Source organism: Anomaloglossus baeobatrachus, chromosome 2, assembly GCF_048569485.1.
Source record: "Anomaloglossus baeobatrachus isolate aAnoBae1 chromosome 2, aAnoBae1.hap1, whole genome shotgun sequence".
In the NCBI taxonomy this organism is placed as follows: Eukaryota; Metazoa; Chordata; class Amphibia; order Anura; family Aromobatidae; genus Anomaloglossus; species Anomaloglossus baeobatrachus.
The window spans coordinates 342,680,294-342,693,344 of NC_134354.1; the positions used below are offsets into that span (position 1 = coordinate 342,680,294).

General features: G+C 44.0%; 5 non-coding genes across 5 annotated transcripts; all 5 read left to right on the top strand.

Annotated features, from left to right (window-relative positions):
• Positions 1-29: 29 nt before the first annotated feature.
• Positions 30-102, top strand: TRNAV-AAC (transfer RNA valine (anticodon AAC)). Its single transcript has one exon. It is a non-coding gene; the product is annotated as a tRNA-Val (tRNA).
• Positions 103-994: 892 nt separating this feature from the next.
• On the top strand, positions 995-1,067 carry TRNAV-CAC (transfer RNA valine (anticodon CAC)). Its single transcript has one exon. It is a non-coding gene; the product is annotated as a tRNA-Val (tRNA).
• Positions 1,068-1,482: 415 nt separating this feature from the next.
• TRNAV-AAC (transfer RNA valine (anticodon AAC)) lies at positions 1,483-1,555 on the top strand. Its single transcript has one exon. It is a non-coding gene; the product is annotated as a tRNA-Val (tRNA).
• Positions 1,556-1,729: 174 nt separating this feature from the next.
• On the top strand, positions 1,730-1,802 carry TRNAV-AAC (transfer RNA valine (anticodon AAC)). Its single transcript has one exon. It is a non-coding gene; the product is annotated as a tRNA-Val (tRNA).
• Positions 1,803-12,737: 10,935 nt separating this feature from the next.
• Positions 12,738-12,810, top strand: TRNAV-GAC (transfer RNA valine (anticodon GAC)). The gene has a single exon. It is a non-coding gene; the product is annotated as a tRNA-Val (tRNA).
• The last annotated feature ends 241 nt before the right edge of the window (positions 12,811-13,051 follow it).

Here is a 13,051-nt window from a genome sequence, read left to right on the forward strand (position 1 = left end):
CAATTGCCATTGTTTTGCAGGATTTCACAGGTTTCATAGTGTAGTGGTCATCACGTCTGCTTAACATGCAGAAGGTCCTGGGTTCAATCCCCAGTGAAACCAGTCTCTTCTTGGTGTTGAAATAATACCCTATCCAATTGCAATACATGAAGTTCTTGGCTTTGTTGCCGAATGACGGGATGTTTTAGCTTCCATAACCAACAGAACTACGAATTTTTTTTTTTTCCTGGCAGTCAAATTTCGTCTCTAATTGCCATTACTTTGCAGGAATCACAGGTTTTAAAGTGTGGTGGTCATCAAGTCTGCTTCATATGCAGAACGTTCTGGGTTCAATACCCAGTGAAAGCAATCTGTTTTCGGTGTTGAAGTAATTTCCTATCAACCTGTAAAGTATGAAATTCTTGGTTTCGTTGCCAAATGACAATACATTTTGGCTTCTATCACAAGGAGAACTACGATTTTGCGTTTCTTTTTTATTGAACATTTTAGCAGAAAACATAATCCCATATTATAACAATCCTGTTTGTTTCAAAATTTATAGTTCTCATAAATACAAAAGCAAACGATTAAACTGTGTAGAAAAAAGTAACACATTCAATGTAAACTTCAATTTAAGCAATATCCCTTTGTAGGAATAAAACTGGTAAAATATGTAATAAAAATTGTAAATGTTTCATTACCAAAAACACTTTTCTTCAGCAATAAAAAGGCCCCATCAGTTACAATTCTGCTCTGCTTGCCAATACACAGTAACTTTCCAGAAAGTTTCATAGTGTAGTAGTCATCACATCTGCTTAACACTGGTTCAATCCCCAGTAAAAGCAATCTGTTCTTGGTGTTGAAATAATACCCTATCAAACTACAATATATGAAGTTCTTGGCTTTGTTGCCGAATGATGGGATGTTTTGGCTTCCATCACCAACAGAACTAATAGTTTTTTCCCCTGGCGGTCAAAACTCGTTTTCAATTGCCATTGCTTTGCATAATTTCATAGGTTTCATAGTGTAGTGGTCATCACGTCTGCTTCACACGCAGAAGGTCCTGGGTTCAATCCCCAGTGAAACCAATCTGTTTTCGCTGTTGAAGTAATTTGCTATCAACCTGTAATATATAAAATTCTTGGTTTCGTTGCCAAATGACAATACATTTTGGCTTCCATCACAAAGAGAACTATTATTTTGGGTTTCTTTTTCATTGTCCATTTTAGCAGAAAACATAATCCCATATTATAAAAATCCTGTTTGTTTAAAAATATATAGTTCCCATAAATACAAAAGCAAACGACTAAACTGTGTAGAAAAAAGTAACACATTCAATGTAAACTTCAATTTAAGCAATATCCCTTTGTAGGAATAAAACTGGTAAAATATGTAATAAAAATTGTAAATGTTTCATTACCAAAAATACTTTCCTTCAGCAATAAAAAGGCCCCGTCAGTCACAATTCTGCTCTGCTAGCCAATACACAGTAACTTTTCATCAGGTTTCATAGTGTAGTGGTCATCACGTCTGCTTAACACGCAGAAGGTCCTGGGTTCAATCCCCAGTGAAACCAATCTCTTCTTGGTGTTGCAATAATACCCTATCCAACTACAATATATGAATTTCTTGGCTTTGTTGCCGAATGACGGGATGTTTTAGCTTCCATAACCAACAGAACTACGAATTTTTTTTTTTTCCTGGCGGTCAAAACTCGTCTCCAATTGCCATTGCTTTGCAGGATTTCACAGGTTTCATAGTGTAGTGGTCATCACGTCTGCTTAACATGCAGAAGGTCCTGGGTTCAATCCCCAGTGAAACCAGTCTCTTCTTGGTGTTGAAATAATACCCTATAGAACTGCAATACATGAAGTTCTTGGCTTTGTTGCCGAATGACGGGATGTTTTAGCTTCCATAACCAACAGAACTACTTATTTTTTTTTTTTCCTGGCAGTCAAAACTCGTCTCTAATTGCCATTACTTTGCAGGATTTCACAGGTTTTAAAGTGTGGTGGTCATCAAGTCTGCTTCATAAGCAGAACGTTCTGGATTCAATACCCAGTTAAACCAATCTGTTTTCGGTGTTGAAGTAATTTCCTATCAGCCTGTTAAGTATGAAATTCTTGGTTTCGTTGCCAAATGACAATACATTTTGGCTTCTATCACAAGGAGAACTACGATTTTGGGTTTCTTTTTTATTGAACATTTTAGCAGAAAACATAATCCCATATTATAAAAAAACCTGTTTGTTTTAAAATATATAGTTCCCATAAATACAAAAGCAAACGACTAAACTATGTAGAAAAAAGTAACACATTCAATGTAAACTTCAATTTAAGCAATATCCCTTTGTAGGAATAAAACTGGTAAAATATGTAATAAAAATTGTAAATGTTTCATTACCAAAAATACTTTCCTTCAGCAATAAAAAGGCCCTGTCAGTCACAATTTTGCTCCGATAGCCAATACTCTATAATTTTTTTGTCAGGTTTCATAGTGTATTGGTTATCATGTGTGCTTTACATGCAGAAGGTCCTGATTCAATCCCCAGTGAAACCTATCTGTTCTTGGTGTTGAAGTAATACTCTATCAACCAGCAATATAAAAAGTTCTTGGCTTTGTTCACGAATAACGGGGTGTTTTGTCTTCCATCACCAACAGTACTACGAATTATTTTTTTTTTTTACCCTGGCGGTCAAAACTAGAGATGAGCGAACCGGTCGCGGTTCGGCTCGAGGTCGGTTCGCCGAACAGAGCTCCCGTTCGAGTTCGGTTCGTCGAACGTTCGACGAACCGAACTCGAACTGCATAGGAAACAATGGCAGGCATTCACAAACACATAAAAACACATAGAAAACACCCTCAATGGTGTCCAAAAGGTGACAAACAACGCACAACACATCCCAAACACATGGGAAAGTGACAAGGACATATACTCATGCGAAAACAAAAGTGCTGGACAAGGAAAAAGAGGAGGACACACAGATATATGAGTATATGCAAGGAAACATCGATGCCATTACTGTGCAACTTGAGCCCTGCTCATTTTAGGCTTCCAATCTGGATAAATTGCCTGAGATTGCCACGTACGCCTTGGGGATCTTGTCGTGTCCTGCAGCCAGCATTCTCTCGGAACCTGTCTTCAGTGCTGCTGGGGGTCTGCTGGTAGATAAGCACACATGTCTGTCCACTGACAATGTGGACAAGGCTCTCAGAGGACTTTTCTTCCCCTGGGTCACCCAAGGGACGGGAAAGGCACGCTTATTTTTGAGAGTGCTTCATGCAAAGCATCTCTTTCTTTTTCACAAGGGGGGTCAACTGATGCCAGTCAAGTGGGGTGTGTGTGGCCCAATTAGTGGCAACGAGGGAGACTGTGGTTGGAGTCCCCTCACTGTGTTTCTAAAAGAACCAAGATGAACAAGTCATGACTCTCAGAGGACTTTTCTTCCCCGGAGTCAGCCAGGGGATGGGAAAGGCACGCGTATTTTTGAGAGTGCTTCATGCAAAGCATCTTTTTCTTTTTCAAAAGGGGGGGTCAACTGATGCCAGTCAAGTGGGGTGTGTGTGGCCCAATTAGTGGCAACGAGGGAGACTGTGGTTGGAGTCCCCTCGCTGTGTTTCTAAAAGAACCAAGATGAACAAGTCATGGCTCTCAGAGGACTTTTCTTCCCCTTGGGTCAGCCAGGGGATGGGAAAGGCACGCGTATTTTTGAGAGTGCTTCATGCAAAGCATCTTTTTCTTTTTCAAAAGGGGGGTCAACTGATGCCAGTCAAGTGGGGTGTGTGTGGCCCAATTAGTGGCAACGAGGGAGACTGTGGTTGGAGTCCCCTCGCTGTGTTTCTAAAAGAACCAAGATGAACAAGTCATGGCTCTCAGAGGACTTTTCTTCCCCTGGGTTAGCCAGGGGATGGGAAAGGCACGCGTATTTTTGAGAGTGCTTCATGCAAAGCATCTTTTTCTTTTTCAAAAGGGGGGTCAACTGATGCCAGTCAAGTGGGGTGTGTGTGGCCCAATTAGTGGCAACGAGGGAGACTGTGGTTGGAGTCCCCTCGCTGTGTTTCTAAAAGAACCAAGATGAACAAGTTTTGGCTCTCAGAGGACTTTTCTTCCCCTGGGTCAGCCAGGGAATGGGAAAGGCACGCGTATTTTTGAGAGTGCTTCATGCATAGCATCTTTTTCTTTTTCAAAAGGGGGTCAACTGATGCCAGTCAAGTGGGTTGTGTGTGGCCCAATTAGTGGCAACGAGGGAGACTGTGGTTGGAGTCCCCTCGCTGTGTTTCTAAAAGAACCAAGATGAACAAGTCATGGTTCTCAGAGGACTTTTCTTCCCCTGGGTTATCCAGGGGATGGGAAAGGCACACGTATTTTTGAGAGTGCTTCATGCAAAGCATCTTTTTCTTTTTCAAAAGGGGGGTCAACTGATGCCAGTCAAGTGGGGTGTGTGTGGCCCAATTAGTGGAAACGAGGGAGACTGTGGTTGGAGTCCCCTCGCTGTGTTTTACAAGATTTTCGAAGGGCATGACATGCCTAAGAGGTTGAGTTTCATCATCTGCAACTTGTTGGCAACAGAAAGGCTGCCTTTACACCCTTTGGAGACCGAGGATTTTCGAGACCTTATGCCCATTGCAGTGCCCCAAGAGCCGATGGCCAGTCGTCACTCCTTCTCCAAGAAAGGCGTGCCCGCACTACCACATTAGGTCGCACACAACCTCACCGATTCCTTGAGAAACTCTGTGTGTGACAGGGTGCATTTCACCACAGATACTTGGACCAGTAAGCATGGACAGGGGAGTTACATGTTGCTGACTGGGCACTGGGTAACTATGGTGAGAGATGGAGAAGGGTTTGCTGTACAAGTCTTGCCGTCCCCACGACTTGTGTGTCAATCCTTCCTCTGTATGTACAAGTTCATCCGCTGCTTCATTCTCCTCAACATCGTGTGGGTCCTCCACCTTGGCCCAAACCCTGTGTGGTCAGTCCACCCTTCCTTGTAACTGCGCCCAAGGAATCCCACACACCTCCTTACTATGCTGGCAGCAGAGCTCAAGGCCATCAGGCGGTCAAATGTTTACTTTGAAATGTAGGGGAAATGTGAGACACCGCTGAGGAATTGTGCACGGTTAGCTCTGGAGAGTGAGACCGAGTTTCATCAATGGTTGTCTCCACTCAACCAGCAGCCAGGGAAGGTCGGGTGCGACAATGATGCAAACCAGTCTGCGACCCTTCTTCAGGACAATGTGGCACACGTGCCTTGTATGGCTCACGTGTTGAACCTGGTTGTCCAGCAATTTTTAAAACACTATCCCGGCCTACATGGCCTTTTGCAGAGGGCACGGTGTAACGCCTGCCTGGATCGACACACTCAGATGGGCTGTAAAGGATAGGCTAGAGGCAAGCCACTCACCAAGCTGGACACCCAGAACCCTGAAACCCTTTAACCCCTATACAGTGATTTTGAATTACACAGGGCCCAAGTTGATCAATACCTGTGGAAGGCTGCAGTTCCAGAGAATAGTAGTCATGCAGGGTCAAAAACATTAATTGAGGAAGAGGAACAGAATGGGATGGCCAGGACTTAATCAGAAAACAAGCAGAGGTGAAATGCAGATCGGCCAACGAGGTACATAAACAGCAAGCAGGAAAAGTAGTCAGGTAACAAGCACACAAACTCATAAAACTGAACTGGGGGTAACAGTAACAAAAGGTTCATAGCTTTGTCTGGCAGTGGTCTGCAGACAGGAGGGGCCTAAAAAAGGGTGTGGTGTCTTCCCATTGGTTGTAGCTGAATGATGGTACTTCATCTGTGAGATACCCACCACCTACATTCAGCCTGTGGCTCTGTATCTGTCAAGGTAACGCAACCCAGTGGGTGACCATAACCTGCGTCCACCTGCGCCGCAGGCATCGACTCCTTTCCCATCATCAGCACTATGCACGAAAGGAACACGTTGTCACCTGGCGACCGGAGTACAAATTGATTGAGTGGACTACGTTGGTAACTTAACAGCTGTGTGCGGCAATGATGCAAACCTGTCTGCGGCCCTTCGTCAGGGCAATTTGACACACGTGCCTTGTATGGCTCATGTGTTGAATCTGATTCTCCAGCAATTTTTAAAATACCATCCCGGCCTACATGGCCTTGTGCAGCGGGCACGCTGCTATGTGCTCACTTTCATCCTTCGCACCCAGCAGCTCAACAACTTTCATCGCTCCTGAAGTCTTAGGGTCTGGCGGTTAAACGCTGGAAATACGATGTTCCAACACGCAGGAATTGGAATCTGCTCATGTTGCAGCGTCTGTGGAAGCCCCGCAGAGCCCTGCTGAAATACGGTATGATGTATACCCTGGGCTAACTTGATCCAGAGGTGGTGCAGATCACGCTGCTGGAGTGGTGTCAGATCAAGGACCTATGCACCCTTCTACACAGTTTACAAATGTCGACGAAGATGTTTAGCACTAGCGATGCCATTCTCAGCGTGACAATTCTGGTCATCTACAAGATGGAGCACACTGTAAGCATTATTCGGAGTCAGGTGTTGGTCCCAGAGGAAGGGGAGGAAGTACAGGAGGAGTCATATGCAGAAGGGATAATAAGATGTACAAGGTCCATACGTTGAGCGGCACCTAGGCGGCAGTCATGGTGGGGGATAGGGATTAACAAGGGCGCATAGTATCAGCAAAAATTGTTGAGGAAGGTGCAGGAGCCCATGAAGAAATGGAGGACGAACTTGCGATGGGCATGGAAGACTCAGCAGATGAGTGAGAGCTTGCTCACATTTCGGTTGTGCGAGTTTGGGGGGAGAGGGCAGAGGAAGGAGGCACGATTCTCACCTCTCTGCCACCAACAAACCAAGGACTTGGTCCTCCTGGATGCACAAGACACATGAGCGCCTTCTTGCTGCACTACCTACAACATAACCCTCGGATTGTATGAATTCGAAGTAATGCTAACTACTGGGTTGCCACACTGTTAGATCCCCGGTACAAGACAAAATTTGGCGAAATAATATCAGCCATAGAAAGGGACGCACGTATACAGGAGTATCTGCAGAAGGTGGTACGGATTCTTAGATCTGCTTTTCCAGTAAACACCAGTGCTGCACAGAGTGAATCTCAATGCTTTGTCATGGATAGGAGGAAATGGGCTTTTACTTGTCCACATCTGAGGGACCGAGGGCTGGCTGCTGGGCTGAGATGGCATTGAGTACGGTGTCCCTGCAGAGTTGCACTTTTGGTCATATACCAAATGAGTTGAAAAATGACAAATGCTGGTGGAAAGGGGAACAGGTGTGTTGGAAAGGGGAAAAAAGTTTTTGTGAGTGGGTTTGGTTGTTAAGCAAAAGTAACATTTGATGAAGAAACACCATCTGTTACGGTGGGACTGGCAGATTTGGATAAGGTGGTATATACTATGTTACTGGTATATAACGAAAATTAATAAGAAAAAAAAAAGAGAAAGGTATATATCCCCATCAGCAGTCAATGTCCACCGTGCTCCCAGATGGAAAAGGAGAGTTTGGCAAATGGAAGGTTCGGTGGAGGATACAGATCTGTGTGGCTATGAAACTAATAGTTGCCTGAACCGAGTTAGACGCCACTCGGATCTTGAGACTGGGAGCCCTGTTAGCGTCACAGGGTCCACACGCCCACCCAGCCCAGGAACTCCCTGTTAACATCACAGGGGCCATTGAGTACGCTGACCGTGTGCATTGGGGCCACACCTGTGGACAGCAGGTGCATCAGCAGCAGCAGGCCTGTTAATGCCACTGGGCTGCACAAGTAGGACTTGAAGGACAGGAGCTGGTCTTAACCGTTCTGCGTTACCAACTGTGGAGGCGGCCTGCATCGACGCCCTATCCCTGCCTAACTCTGGCCTAAAGCCGCAATGGGTTCAACACATGGAGGTGTGCTCTTTCGGAGCATAATAGAAGACTGCGCACCTCCTTGTTGGCTCCAGCACGTTTTATAACCTGGGTCCGCCCCAAACCAGGGTGGACCACAATGCACCTCCTGGAGAAAAAAGCAGAGTGACATGTCATGAGTGGCATAACTAGCGTCCTATTTGGAACCGCAACTTCAATAATGACATCATGGCGGCCACAACACAAACACCTCACCAGTCATTGTTTTACCATCAATAATGAGGTGACAAGTCATAGGGGCGGGCCTCTGCAAGCCATTTGGGAGTGGCCTGGCCACATCGTCAGGACACCTGATGCCCTGTGGTCTATATGGGCCCCCCCACATCAGGGGCAGGGCCAAAGAGTTCATTACCGGACCTAGTTTCCGATGCAGTAAGTGCCTGAGCATGGTCAGTTGCATGAAATAGCGTCTCTGAAAAAAGACTATCAGCTTTAGCATGGTGTCTCGGCACAAAACAGGACTTAGACCCGGCACGGAATGCAAGTACCTGTGCAAAGAGGCTTTTCACACTAAGTGTGGGAGCATGCGCTGTATCCCGAAATGAAGACTTAGCGTCAGGAATGGCACAGTCAGGCTGAGCATACTCACTAGGTGAAACACTGTAGTTAGGCTGTAGCTGGGGTAAATCGGCACACGCATGCGCACTAGCTGCCTCTCCACACTTACACGTGGAGGAGAAATTGCTCTTCGGGTGTGGACTTGGAGATGCTGTCTATGAACAGAAGGAAAAGCTAAAGAAAGCCTCACTTTCTATCCCTCCGAATTATCAAATGCAGCAATGAATTCCCTGAGTTTGCTATAACATTAGCGTAGCAAAATGTGCATGAAGGTGTACTGCACAGGTGCTAGAAATAGCTTGGCACCAGTGGGACAATAATGGAATACAACATCCAGTTCTATAATGCCACTAAATGGCAGTATTTTTTGCTATCAATATAGCTTATTAAAAACAGAGCAGGAGGGTGTCCTGCACAGGTACTAGAAATAGCTTGGCACCAGTGGGACAATAATGGAATACAACATCCAGTTCTATGATGCCACTAAATGGCAGTATTTTTTGCTAGCATTATAGCTTATTAAAAACAGAGCAGGAGGGTGTCCTGCACAGGTGCTGCACATAGATTTGCACCAATGGGCCACTAATGGAGTACAACAGCCACTTCTTGTATGCCACTAAGTTTACTCAATTTTTGGTATTATAATGTCTTAGTAAGTAACAATGAGTTTTAGTGTGCAATGCAGGCAGACGTGCTGCAAATATCTTTGCACTAGTGGGACTATACAGAAGTCCAATAGCCACGTTTAGGATGCCACTAGGTTCACTCAGTGTTTGCTAGTATAATGGCTTAGTAACAATGAGTTTGAGTGTGCAATGCAGGCAGACGTGCTGCAAATATCTTCGCACTAGTGAGACTATACAGAAGTCCAATAGCCACGTTTAAGATGCCACTAGGTTCACTCAGTGTTTGCTAGTATAATGGCTTAGTAACAATGAGTTTGAGTGTGCAATGCAGGCAGACGTGCTGCAAATATCTTTGCACTAGTGGGACAATACAGAAGTCCAACAGCCAATTTTATGATGCCACTAAGTTCACTCAGTGTTTGCTAGTATAATGGCTTGGTAACAATTAGTTTGAGTGTGCAATGCAGGCAGACGTGCTGCAAATATCTTTGCACTAGTGGGACAATACAGAAGTCCTATAGCCACGTTTAGGATGCCACTAGGTTCACTCAGTGTTTGCTAGTATAATGGCTTAGAAACAATGAGTTTGAGTGTGCAATGCAGGCAGACGTGCTGCAAATATCTTTGCACTAGTGGGACTATACAGAAGTCCAATAGCCACGTTTAGGATGCCACTAGGTTCACTCAGTGTTTGCTAGTATAATGGCTTAGTAACAATGAGTTTGAGTGTGCAATGCAGGCAGCAGTGCTGCAAATATCTTTGCACTAGTGGGACTATACAGAAGTCCAATAGCCACGTTTAGGATGCCTCTAGGTTCACTCAGTGTTTGCTAGTATAATGGCTTAGTAACAATGAGTTTGAGTGTGCAATGCAGGCAGACGTGCTGCAAATATCGGTGCACTACTGGGACTATACAGAAGTCCAATAGCCACGTTTAGAATGCCACTAGGTTCACTCAGTGTTTGCTAGTATAATGGCTTAGTAAAAATGAGTTTGAGTGTGCAATGCAGGCAGACGTGCTGCAAATATCTTTGCACTAGTGGGACTATACAGAAGTCCAATAGCCACATTTAGGATGCCACTAGGTTCACTCAGTGTTTGCTAGTATAATGGCTTAGTAACAATGAGTTTGAGTGTGCAATGCAGGCAGACGTGCTGCAAATATCTTTGCACTAGTGGGACTATACAGAAGTCCAATAGCCACGTTTAGGATGCCACTAGGTTCACTCATTGTTTGCTAGTATAATGGCTTAGTAACAATGAGTTTGAGTGTGCAATGCAGGCAGACGTGCTGCAAATATCTTTGCACTAGTGGGACTATACAGAAGTCCAATAGCCACGTTTAGGATGCCACTAGGTTCACTCAGTGTTTGCTAGTATAATGGCTTAGTAACAATGAGTTTGAATGTGCAATGCAGGCAGAGGTGCTGCAAATATCTGTGCACTACTGGGACTATACAGAAGTCCAATAGCCACGTTTAGGATGCCACTAAGTTCACTCATTGTTTGCTAGTATAATGGCTTAGTAACAATGAGTTTGAGTGTGCAATGCAGGCAGACGTGCTGCAAATATCTTTGCACTAGTGGGACTATACAGAAATCCAATAGCCACGTTTAGGATGCCACTAGGTTCACTCAGTGTTTGCTAGTATAATGGCTTAGTAACAATGAGTTTGAGTGTGCAATGCAGGCAGAGGTGCTGAAAATATCTGTGCACTACTGGAACTATACAGAAGTCCAATAGCCACGTTTAGGATGCCACTAAGTTCACTCAGTGTTTGCTAGTATAATGGCTTAGTAACAATGAGTTGGAGTGTGCAAAGGGCAGGAGGGTACAGTGGCAGGGTTGTGGGTCTCTGGGTAGAGGAAATGAAGCCTGCCTTTCTATCCCTCCTAATGGGAAAATGCAGCGAGGAAATCCCTGACCTTAGCTACACAGACGCTGTCATCTTGTGTAGCTGTTAAACTCTGTTTTCAGGACCTGTCACCTATGGTTCTGACCCTGCCGGTATGAGCCCTTAAAAGGACTGATAGAAAGTGCTATCCCTATGCTGCCCAGCACTGTGTATGGAGCGTATACAGCTGTATCGGCGATAGGAGCTGCGCCAGTGAAGTCTGACACCAAGGACGCAGAAGGCAGATAATGGCGTGCTGGAGGAAAATGTCCGGTTTAATAATGCAGGGACATGTGACATGGACATCCTATCACACATGCCGTTGCTTCTCTGGCTAAAAGTCCACTTAGCTGTGTGTGTGTCTGGGATTGGCTGACATGCTGGCCCTCCCCACTACACGCGCGCTTAGGGAAGGAAGACAAGGAAAAAAAAAAAAATGGCGATTGCCATTATCCATACAGCAGTGATCTGAACGCGCTGTTCCCGCACAGTATACACTGAAATGTTATAATAGTGTAAGTCACAGAGTGACTTACACTATTACAGCGGAAAGCAAGCTAGGAATTAGCTGTTTTTTTTGCTGCTAGAACCGTTCTCGAACGTATCTAGAACTATCGAGCTTTTATCAAAAAGCTCGAGTTCTAGATCGATCTAAGACAGCCCCCAAAATCACTCGAGCCGCGAACTGGAGAACCACGAACCACGAACCGCGCTCAACTCTAGTCAAAACTCGTCTCTAATTGCCATTACTGTGCAGGATTTCACAGGTTTTCTAGTGTGGTTGTCATTAAGTCTGCTTCACATGCAGTAAGTTCTGGGTTCAATCCCCAGTGAAACAAACCTGTTTTCGGTGTTGAAGTAATTTCCTATCAACCTGTAAGAAATGAAATTTTTGGTTTTGTTGCCAAATGACAATACATTTTGGCTTCCATCACAAAGAGAACTACGAATTTGGATTTCTTTTTTATTGACCATTTTAGCAGAAAACATAATCCCATATTATAAAAATCCTGTTTGTTTCAAAATATATAGTTCCCATAAATACAAAAGCAAACGACTAAACTGTGTAGAAAAAAGTATCACATTCAATGTAAACTTCAATTTAAGCAATATCCCTTTGTAGGAATAAAACTGGTAAAATATGTAATAAAAATTGTAAATGTTTCATTACCAAAAATACTTTCCTTCAGCAATAAAAAGGCCCCGTCAGTGACAATTCTGCTCTGCTAGCCAATACACAGCAACTTTTCATCAGGTTTCATAGTGTAGTGGTCATCACGTCTGCTTAACACGTAAAAGGTCCTGGGTTCAATACCCAGTAAAACCAGTCTGTTCTTGGTGTTGAGATAATACCCTATCAAACTACAATACATGAAGTTCTTGGCTTTGTTGACGAATGATGGGTTGTTTTAGCTTCCATCACCAACAGAACTATGAATTATTTTTTTTTTTTCCCCTGGCGGTCAAAACTCATCTCTAATTGCCATTACTTTGCAGGATTTCACAGGTTTCATAGTGTAGTGGTCATCACGTCTGCATAATGCGCAGAAGGTCCTGGGTTCAAACCCCAGTAAAAGCAATCTGTTCTTGGTGTTGAAATAATACCTTATCAAACTACAATATATGAAGTTCTTGGCTTTGTTGCCGAATGATGGGATGTTTTGGCTTCCATCAGCCACAGAACTAAGATTTTTTTTTTTTTCCCCTGGTGGTCAAAACTCGTCTCCAATTGCCATTGCTTTGCAAGATTTCACAGGTTTCATAGTGTAGTGGTCATCACGTCTGCTTGACACGCAGAAGGTCCTGGGTTCAATCCCCAGTGAAACCAATCTGTTTTCGATGTTGAAGTAATTTCCTATCGACTTGTAATATATGAAATTCTTGGTTTCATTGCCAAATGACAATACATTTTGGCTTCCATCACCAAGAGAACTACGATTTTGGGTTTCTTTTTTATTGACCATTTTAGCAGAAAACATAATCCCATATTATAAAAATCCTGTTTGTTTGAAAAAATATAGTTCCCATAAATACAAAAGCAAAAGACAAAACTTTGTGGAAAAAGTAAC